The following is an 11970-nucleotide window of genomic DNA, read 5'->3' on the forward strand; positions in this document are numbered from 1 at the left end:
CACGTTCAAAACCTCATCTCTTTCATTCATACGCGTAAGGCCTCATCCATACGCGTACCAGCCATATCATACGCGTATTGCCTAGTGCCATACGCGTATGACCAGAAACCAGAATTTCCAGATCTGCAATGGCTTTCTCTGCTACGAGATCTATCCAAATTCACCTTCCACAGTCCAAATTTACACACAATTCATTCATATCATCTAACACGAATCATACATTTTCGATTTCACCATTTGTTAACCTTTCTACCTCTAATTCCTACGAATTTCTCATCAATTATCATCCAGATTCGTTCATCAATAATTCACAAGTTCATCACATATATCATTCAATCAGAGGCAATTTCAATGGTTTCTCACTACCCATCACATATTATCCCATAATACCCATTAATCGATGATAAACCCCCCTTACTTGAGTAAATCCGGCAATTCCGTTAGCTTCAAGCCTTTCCTCTTCTCTTGCTCTGCCTCTTGCCCTTTCTCTCTTTCAGCCGCTTCTCTGTTCCTTTTCACGTGAAAACCCTTTTCCAAAAATTGGGACTTTTTATTATTCCAACTTATATACTCCAATAAATAATTATTCCAATAATAATTATAATCCAATAATATTAATCCAATTATTTAATTAAATTAATAATATACTATTAACTCAATTTAAATAATTATTTCATTTTATTGGGGTGTTACAGCCTGGGCATCTCTCAAATCTTGTACCTTTAGCTGGAGAGCCTTGCAATTATCTGTAGTATGGCCAGGTGCGTTGGAGTGAAAAGCACATCTGGCGTTGACATCATAACCTCTAGGCAGATTGTTGGATTGACTGGTGGGGCCAGAGTTCTCAACGTAACCAGATTCATGTCAATCAGTTTGGGAAGTAATACAAAATAAGGCATTGGGATTGGCTCAATGACCCGGTCCGCCTGCCTTGGACGTTGTTGATAGGGTCTCTGCTGACCCAGATTACCACCTTGTTGTTGATTGTTGTACCTGGGTTGCTGTTGCGGATGATACTGCGGTTGAGGAACAGGTGTTGGAATAGTGACTGCGGGCACTTGATCTTGATAATAATTAGGGCGTCCTCTGCCCCTGCCTCTGCCGGCATATACAACGCTCGTCTCACCTTCTCTTCTTCGCTAACCGTTACCAGCAAACGGTTTCTTGGGAACTGATGAGTTGGAAGCACTGTTGTCTTGAATTCGGCCCATCTTCAACAAACTCTCGATCCTTTCTCCAGTAATCACTATCTCTGCAAAGCTGATTGACGCGAAAGCAGCCAATCTCTCTATATAATTGCCTTGAAGAGTGTTCATGAACATGTCCGCCATCTCCCTTTCAGACATAGGGGGTTGGACAGATGCAGCAATCTGTCTCCAACGCTGAGCATATTCTCTAAAGGTTTCCTTGGCAGTCTGAGACATTCCTTGCAACAAGGTCCGATTTGGAGCCATGTCCAAGTTGTATTGATATTGCTTGACAAAAGCCTCTGCCAAGTCTTTCCAGCTCTTGATGGTAGTACGAGACAAATGAGAATACCATTCACGAGAAGCTCCAGTTAAACTGTCTTAAAAATAGTACATCCACAGCTTTTCATCTTCAGTGTGAGCTCCCAACCTTCCCAGATAAGATTGGAGATGAGTGCATGGGCAAGAAGCCCCGTTGTATTTCTCAAAAGTAGGGGGTTTGAACTTGTGAGGGATCCTTACTCCCTGAACCAGACCAAGATTGGTGACATCAAAACCTAAGGAATTTTGAGACTCCAAAGATTTGAGCTTCTCAGCAAGCTCATCCATACGGCGAGTGGTCTCGAGGGCCTCGTCGTGCAAAGAAAATTGATCATACTGACAATCTTCAGTAACGGGGCGCCCGTTAATCCGAATCCCTTGATTCACATTGTACCTTCCGCCAATACCATTCCCAACATTTCCCGTGTTGCCAACATTACCCGGGTTTCCATCAACATTTGCGTTACCCGCGTTTCCAGTTTTCACAAGGTTATCAGCATTCTTAGGGTTCCCAGGGTTACCAGGGTTCCCCTCAGCACTTGGTATTTCCACCTCTGGATCGGGCCTCGGTTGCTCAACCAATTCCTTCAGCTTCGCCTGGCCTTCTGCCATACCAGTCATCAATGTCATGAACTGATCCATCCTTTCACGCATATCAACCAATTCTTTCTGTATCTGGTCCATTGCTAGTCATGGACGGTTTTCCTTTGTCGGGTACCTGTGAACTCGCTTGGAACCAATAACTGCCTGATTGGAGGAACAAACCTTAGACACTGCGGTGACACCTGCAAAACAATCAAGGGTTAGTATGCATGGTATGTGATGCACTACTTATTCGATTTTAAGGCCCCCCTTAAAAAGGGAATACCCTGCAAATGAATAAGCATGAGATGTTGGATGCAAATATACAGATGATGTTATGCAATGCAATGGCATGTCAATCAGAATTGCTGGATCCGCTTGAACATCTGTCACGTTGCACTGCCTGGAGAGAAATTAAGAGGATCAAGCAAAGCACACCAAACAAAGGTCATGGGATGGATCATGTTATCCTTAATATCAACCATTCATTTTTGGTGGATTATGGTTTACACCTTATCAACACCCAAGTTTCATTGATATTAAGGATACCTGAACGGATCAACCATGAATCAAGGGTTTGTTGCAAGTCACGAGCATGGAGTTTAGGTTAAGAACCACCCAAAGGGAGTGTACTAAGGTTTAAACCTGCCAAACATGTTCTACAAAAGGTTCCCATAGTCATAATCCCATCTTTCGGATATTATCGGAGGAACGACTCTCGTATTCCAAAAATATTCTCAAGAGAGACTCTTATGAGTGTAATATCGCATAACAATCGTATCAAATTTTACACTTGAACGACTTTCGCACTACGTCCTACGAATAGGCCAAGATGGGTTTGGTAAACTAAGGTCCTTGGCTTCTAAGGTCTATATTGGAAAAAGTAATGTCTAACCACAACTTACTTGAGTGACATTATTGATCCCAACATGACCTCCACCAAGTAAATGGGCTTGCAAGTCAACTTGCTAAGGAATAACTCCGCACAAGTCAACAAGACTATGCCATTCTCCTATCCTAAGTGCACTCGAGTTCGGGTATAGAACTCATCTCACAAACAGAACCAGCAAATACGGCAGTCATATGTACACAATGCAACAAAGCAGGTAAATGCTGAAAGATAAATAACTGTACAAAAGAATAAACACCCAATAAACAAACAACCTACAAAAGCTAGGAGGGACTTGCTTAGGGAAACCGGGTCCCCAACAGAGTTGCTAGTTGTCGCAACCTGAAAAATGGAATGCGAAAAAAACAACCGGCGAAGAAAGACAGGAGAGTCGCCACCGTGTGTAATTTATCCCAAAGGAGGGAAAGGAAACGCTCGAAGTAAACTTGGAAAAAGGAAAGGACAATACGGGGTCTCGCAACCAAATCTTGGGTTCGGGAGTCGATTATGCGAAGGGAAGGTATTAGCACCCCTACGCATCCGTAGTACTCTACGGGATCCACTTTTGTAGTTCTTGTCTAAAGGGTGTGGGTTTATCTAATATGTTATTTACTAAAAAAAGGGGTCAAAGGAAAATGACTCGCACGGATGTCGCATCCACTGCATACGTATCTCATCTGAATATGAGAATCATAGTCTTCGTAGCTCGGCTACCTAGGGGTCAAGGGTAGTTGTGCTCGCTAAGACATCGCGTCTTATGCCTACGTATCTCATCTGGAATGAGAATCAGAGCAAGCCATAGTTCGGCTAACTACGGGGTTATGGATTGGGTTTTGGACGAACGACGTTACTACGCAATCTACCGGATGCTTGACCTTTGGAGACTTACTCGCCTGTAGTAGAAGGAGTTAACGTGTTCTTAGGAGAAGAAAAATCAATGAGTTGGTAGGGTTAGGGATGCTCATGCAAAAAGGCAGTCCTTGACGAAGGAACCGCGCTACCTGTGGGGATACAAACACATACAAAATAAACATGTATAAAGTAAACGTGCCAACAAGGCAATCAGAATAAATCTCCCAAATTGTATCCCACAAGCAAAGTGGAATATCCAGCGAGCTATCCCTGCAAAAGTCATGTGAGCCTTCACAAAAACTCAACAAAATGGTTAGTGAAACACGATAAGCATTCACGGCATTATTTATACATTCATACATAATTATGAACCCGTGGGCGAAAACCTAATGAAATTCATCCATCATACCTCAAACATTCAGAGTATTCAACTTCAAAGCGCAAAGGTAATGGGAATAAGGGCAAACCTGATTGGAGAGATCGGTTGAAATCAAATGGCACGGCTGGATTTGCAAACCAATGTTAGGGTTTGCTTGAGTTGAAAGTGTGTGAGTCAGAATGAACCTTTCAGAGTTGCCTGGAGGTTGTTGCAGATTAATTCTCACTCTCTCTGTCTAGGTTTCTCTCCGGGTTTTGTCCAGGGTTTTGTTCCAAGGAAACCTCAGAGTGTTTTGCTTCTCTTCCTTTTTCTGTTTGTTCTCCCTCTTTTATATCCTGATTTTCATGGCTTTGTGGGCTCAAATGAGAGAGGTCCAAGTCCAAGATTTTTTCTATTATATTTTATTTATTTATTTAATTAATTTTTTTATTATTTATTTTATCATTTTTTTTGTTTTTTTTAAATAAAGTTTCTTGGATCTGATTCTGATTGACATGATGAAATGCAATATGAAATGTTAAATGACCTAAAAATGAATGCATGAATGAGGAGGGCAAATTTTTGGGTGTTACAGTTAGGGCTCAAACCCAATTGAGGCCCGAATCATTGGTCTCACATCCCAATGCTTACTCGCCTAAGCATACCAATAGAGATGTGTACCATCATAGAAACACACATTCTGAATACATGATCGGTTCCACAATCATCGGTTCCACGAACCATAACAAAATTCATCAATCACTGGTGACTTCATTCATCACAATACCCAAATGATAACATGGCATGATCCATACAATGCGTCTCATTCTCAATCATGGCAACAATTCGTCCACGACCTCACAGAAGCGCCGTAGGAATGAATACGGTTTTCTCATACATATATCACACATGTTCCATAACCTAGATTAACTTTCAAAGTTATTAATCAAGTTATTCTCCTAGGTTTCCCCACTCATCTTTGTAAGGTTTTTAATCATGTTATTTCACCTTCAACATAACAACAATATTTAACTTTCATCATAATATAATTCATAGTATTTATAAATCACATAATATTTTATAACATGGAAAAATAATAATAGTCCTTTACGTTATCTTTCTAACGCATCCGTCCGTGTCCAAAACAGAGTTATAACCCTCAATTAATTCATTAATCTATGTTAATCAAGATTTAGATTAACATTTATTCATTGCATAAGTATTCAACAACAACATCTTTAGCCTAGTGGTAAGGCTTGTACTACACCAAGGAGGTCCTGGGTTCAACCCCCGTAGGTGACATATTTTAATTCATCAAATAATTAATTCATGTCAATATCCGTACACCTTCATAATTTTGCTTCATTTTTCACAACCAACCTCTTGGAATGGACATAAAACACATCAACAAACTTCCAAACAACAACCACATCATTGTATCACAATAATCAAACATATACAAGAACACGCATAGAAATATCATCAATGAAGATTCATAGAAAACTCATCATACTATCAACTACCTCACTATCAATTCCATGGTTTTACCAACCCTAATTTCTAAATCTAAAGTTCTGTCCAGAACTCACCTAGTAGAAGATGATGATGTAGTTTGTACAATCGATTGACAATAAGGACCAATCGATTGGTCCTGGTACAAAACATGATTTCTACTGCATAACAACACAACTTCTACTGCATAACCACCTTACTTTCACCTTCATAATTTTGCTTCATTTTTCACAACCAACCTCTTGCATGGACATAAAACACATCAACAAACTTCCAAACAACAACCACATTATTGTATCATAATAATCCAACATATACAGTTCACCATTTTCTACTCATCATCCTCATCCATAGAAATATCACCAATGAAGATTCATAAAAAACTCATCATACTATCAACTATCTCACTATCAACTCCATGGTTTTACCAACCCTAATTTCTAAATTTAAAGTTCTATCTAGAACTCACCTAGTAGAAGAAGAAGATGAAGTTTGGTGAGGATGATGAGTAGTAAATGGTGATGATGAGCTTTTCCTTCTTCTCCTCTAAGCCCTTCTTCCTTCTTTCTATCTTCTTCTTTCTTCTCTTTTCCCCTTCTCTTCTTCTTATCCTTTCTTCTTTTCTTTCTTTCTGATAACTCTCTCTCTCTCTCTCTCTCTCTCTCTCTCTCTCTCTCTCTCTCTCTCTCTCTCTCTCTCTCTCTCTCTCTCTCTCTCTCTCTCTCTCTTCCTTCTTATCCACTTCTTCTTTCTTTTCCAATCACCACCACACAAATACTATATAATATATATAAATAATATACAATATTCAGTAGTAATATAAAATATCTCAATTGATATTTTATCTTCCAGTACCAATTGACCAATTATCTATGTTATCAAAAATATCCTCTCTTGCACTTATTAATATTGGTTTGTCTCTTTTATTAATAATTAATCTCTTCAGAGTTCACTGATTACTCTCTTGGTCCCAACTGACAACTAATTGAGCATTTAAGGGAATATGGGATATTACATGTTTTTAGTCTGTTGTTGATATTCTTTACTGAAATTTATCATTTAAAAGTAATTGCTTTCATGATTATTTTTTTTTAAAATGATTTTACTTATTAATTTAATTTCAAAATTATCACCATAAAATTTAATTCTATTTGGATGAATAAATAAGAGTAGAAACAATTGGATAAAAACCTCAACTTTATTTAATAGAATGATAGTCTGTAAATGACAAGACTCCATAGATCTTTTACCAAAGGTGAAAAATGGTAATTTACATGGAAAAAGGATACATTGAATACAATGATCACTAATCCTTTTGCGAACTTCAATATTCATTGCTCTTTATGCTTCGGTTGAGAATGATGAATCAGAACTGACTGACTTGCTCAAAACTCCTCCCACTAGTAGGGATCATCCAAAATGCAGTTACTTGCCATAATCCCTAATTTTTGCATAGATTGCCCCAAGGTAGGATACTCAATCCATCGGGATAAGTTTTCTATTTTATGTCTCTAATTTTTTCCTGGATCACCCTTTCGGGTCTTCAACCCACCGAGCCGCTCATTTTTGCCTAAGCCGCCCTTTCGGGTTTTGAACTTAGCGAGTTGTTCTTTTCTTTTAGGAGAAGTATTTCTTGACTACATCAGCATTCACATGCGGCGTGAACTCTTCAACCATCCATAATTGTAAGAATCAAAGCGCCGCCTGAAAAGGCTCTCTTAACAACGTATGGGCCTTCTTAATTAGGAGTCCATTTGCCCCTAACACCAGGTTTAAAAGATAGAATCTTCTTGAAGGAGTCAATTTTCCCCTAGACAATATGTGAAATTTCAAAGCTTTGTATCACTATTAGGAGGTATAGGAAGTTTGCAACATGGGATTTGAGGACAGTGAATTGGTTGACATTCAATATTAGGATGCGGGCAGCATGGTGGTAAATCTTGTGCATTCCCAATATGAGCACCTACAATAGCAACAATTAACATTTTATAAATATTCAAAAACAAATTTGTGTAACCCTAAAAATGAGGAACCAAACTATCTATTAGTCTAGATATGGATCACATGTTTTCCATGTTAAATTAATAAGAGGTTTAATTATGAACTATCGCGGTATATGTTGTATTTCTAAACAAGGAGCTCCGTAATCCATAAGTTTAAAATTCATATATGTGTATCTAAAACTATTATTGATACGTCAAAGAAAAACCTAATTATTGATTTTAAGACAATTTTTTATGTTAATCTTATACGAACAAAAGTTATCCTCATCTTATTTAGAAAACCCACATGTGGAGCATTTTTTATCAGAATATATACTCTAGTTTATTAGTATCGATGTTTTAACATTATGTTTATTATTCCTTCAACAGTTAAAACATTTTTTTAAATTAAAACAATGAGTATGTATCATACACGCTTATCAAAATATAATACAAAATTTAATTTTTATAAGCATTCAAAACATTACTTATATGATATTATATGATATGATATAATAAGTGTGCATTCAATATATTTATCTATAACTAATTTTATAATATATTTACAACGGCCTAAAAAACTTGTGATCAATTATTTAAATTTAAATTTTTAAGTATATGTATTTAAACATTTTGTTTATATTTAAAATTTAATAATACAAATTAAAAGGGAAAAAATTATATTAGACAAAATAATGTAAGCATTTAATTTAAATAGTTTACTACTACTGTTTAGATTTTAACATTTAACAAATCCCAATAAAAATATATGTAATTTATTATAGGATTATATGCAAAAATACTTTTTTTAAGATACGAAAATTAATATTGGTTGGTAAAAAAATGTATTTAGCTCAATCCTACATATTTGTCCTTGATACCTCAAAAGATGAAAATAGATATTTTTATGAAACTTTATAATATTTTAGTCACTTCAAATTTTAGGAAATATAATTTGTCCCATTCTTAAATTGTTTAAAATATTATTTTTATTTAAATCATTACATGGTAAACTATTTTAACATTATAACAGTTTGTTTAAAAACATTTTTTTAGTTTTAGTCAATTCATGATTAATATAATCGACAAGCAGTTCAACATAATATATATGAATCGATTATAATGAAGATATAATTATACTCTATAAAGAGTTTAATTATATGGAAAACATTAGTAGAGAATAAGATACTACAATTTATTAATCAATCTTATTAATAAAATAACTAAAATTCATGTAAAGTTATCTCAAAAATGAATTGATTGGTTTAACGATAGGAATCGAAGATATGAGAATTATCAAAGCTTCGTGTCACTATTAGGAGGTGTAAGAGGTTTGCAACACGGGAGTTGAGGACGATGAATTAGTTGACATTCAATATTAGGATGCGGGTAGCATGATGGTTAATGTTGGGCATTCCCAACATGAACACCTACAATAGCAACAATTAGCACACTATACTTAAACAAAAACATCAAAAGAGATTCCATTATATCAAAACTGAGTTTGCAAAGACAAATAAATCGGATCTTTGATATTGAGTTTTATTTGGAAAAAAATGTGTTTATTTTTTATTTATTTATAGGAAATAAAATAGTGTGTTCTAGAATTTCAAGTTTTTAAATATATATACATTTATAATTTACTAAATTTAATTTTTAACTAATATATTTTTCTTACATTGACTACCTTTTTTTCCACTAACTTGACTTTTTTTGCTTGACTAACTATTTATCTATGTTTTTTTCGCCACTTCAAACAATTTCCCTATCAGTTAGATATTTTGTATTGGATAGATTTTTTTTTTAAAAATAAAAATAAATTTATATGGTCTATTAATTAATTAATTAATTATCTATAAATTAAAAGTCATTTAAAATCAGTTTGTATTAGATAAACTATGCTGGCAAATTTACCGAGATAACCCACTTTTTCGAAAAAATTCCCAAAATACCCCACTTTTCAGGAAAATTCCCAAAATACCCCACTTTTAGGAGGAGGCGCCAATTGGATTGGCGACCCCTCTTAAAAATTGCAAGGAGGCGCCAATTGGATTGGCTAGGGCACCTGCCCTAGCCAATCCAATTGGCGCCTATGTGTAATTTTTAAGAGGAGGCGCCAATCCAATTGGCGACTCCCTTAAAAAAGCCTCAAATGAAAAAACCTCCAACATGAAAGTTGTAGATCCAAGACAATGAATTTGGATATAAATTTTGCATCATTTGGATTTTTTATGAGAAAGTTATGGGCAGTTGAAGTTGGACTTCTGAGTTTTTCAACTGTTATCTGACCTATAATGTCTTGCATTATTTCATGTGTTTCTTTTAGGAATATGAATTTTTGTCCAACATAATTTTTGAAGTAGACATCTTAAATTTTCCAATGCACTTGGTCCCACCTCAAAATAATTAAAAATGAGTGAGTTAGGTCCTTGCAAACTTGACCCAAAATTAGGGTTTCTGTCAAAACATGTGTATGTGAATTTTGCCAAAAGGGACCAACTTCAAGCCCTTTTGTTTGAATGATAAAATCCTCAAATGACAAAACCTTCAACATAAAAGTTGTAGATCTTTTCAAGATAATGAATTTGGACTAAAGTTTTGCATCATTTGCAATTTTTATGAGAAAGGTATGGGCACCTGAACTTGGACTCTTTGACATTTTAACTGTTATCTATCGGTCGAAGGTGATCCAACAGGTTGCGATACTGAGTAATACAGTGTCTCGGACATCTGCTGTAATTCATACCACGTGCCGACCATCTACACCAAAAAGTTAAAATAAATTAGTTATGGGTACTAAACTGTAAGGAAGTAAGTAAAGATATAGCAATTTAAACAACTTACTTTTTTGCATATGGAAAAGTGAAGAGGTTGTTATTGACCGGTGCTAGAGACGGTAGTCTTGACCATCCCCATGCTTGTAGCAAAACAACACATCCAGAAAATGTCGATGTGTCTTTGTGGGAGTTTTTGCACAACGAACTATAGAGATAGGCTAGACATGCGGATCCCCAACTGTAACTACCTATTCTATCTATATGTCTAAGTAAAGGTAAGTACATAATATGCATGCTAGAACCACTACCTTTGGGAAATAAAAAGGATCCTAGTAACAACATAATGTAATATCTAGTTTTGATTATTCGAGCATCTTCGGTAGAATGCTCATCTAAATATAAACTATTATAATATGACTTTAGGCGTGAGAGTAGTATACCTTGACCTCTAGCATTATCATCTAACAAATCAGTGTCTAAAAGCTCCATGCAAATTGAGTTTGCATAGTTGGTCTTACCATTAACAGCTTTGCCTTCAATTCGTAGTCCTAAAAGCATGTAGACGTCTTCTAACGTCACGGTACACTCACCGGTTGGAAACCAAAATGTGTGTGTCTCTGGCCTCCATCTTTCGCATAAGGCTAGAATGAACTTGTTATCTATAGACCAAGACATAATCTTGCTAATGTGACCAAAACCGGCGAGTTCAACATAAGGTTGAATCATCGGGTCCATTGGGACAAATTCGTGGACTCGAGTTCGAAACCTTGATACATCCTATAATAGAAATAATATAACACTTTACTAAGTTGGTATTTCAAAATAAAATGGGGTTGGTGGAGATGAAACATAAAAAATTAGTATAAGAAAAAACTTACGTATGTTGCGATGTTTGCAACTGTTCCTCTGTGTGCTTCGCCCATTGTGAGTAAAGACATATTGTTGGGGAGTTGGTGTAGATGAAATTGGAAGATTTTGTTGAAGATGAAATTGTAAAAGAAGTAATGTAGATGAAGTAGTGAGAATGTTGGTGTGGAAGAATTGTTGAAGGAGTGGATGAATTTATAGGCAAATGGAGGAGAGCATAAAAAATTGTGTTTGCATGGTGTCTCCACCTCATTTGGCGACCATGTACAATAATAATGAGGGGGCGCCATTCAAATTGGCGACACCATAGGGTACATGCATGCAAGGCTAGTTCTGAATGCTTGGTTTCGAGGACTGACTCCATGGGGGCGCCATTCAAATTGGCGACCATGTACAAGCCTTAAGTGTAGGCGCCAAACCAATTGGCGCCACCATCTACATGTCTGACACGTGGTATTGCTGTCTCCTGCATGCTGAACAACTCACTTATGGATGGCTTGCATGATTGACACATCATCTCTGACCATCTTAGGTGTCCGACACGTGTCTGTCTTGTCTCCTGCATGCTGATGACTAGCTTCTTGATAGCTTGCATGGTTGACACATCATGTCTGACCATCTTAGGTGTCCGACACGTGGTTGT

Source organism: Lathyrus oleraceus, chromosome 2, assembly GCF_024323335.1.
Source record: "Lathyrus oleraceus cultivar Zhongwan6 chromosome 2, CAAS_Psat_ZW6_1.0, whole genome shotgun sequence".
NCBI lineage: Eukaryota > Viridiplantae > Streptophyta > Magnoliopsida > Fabales > Fabaceae > Lathyrus > Lathyrus oleraceus.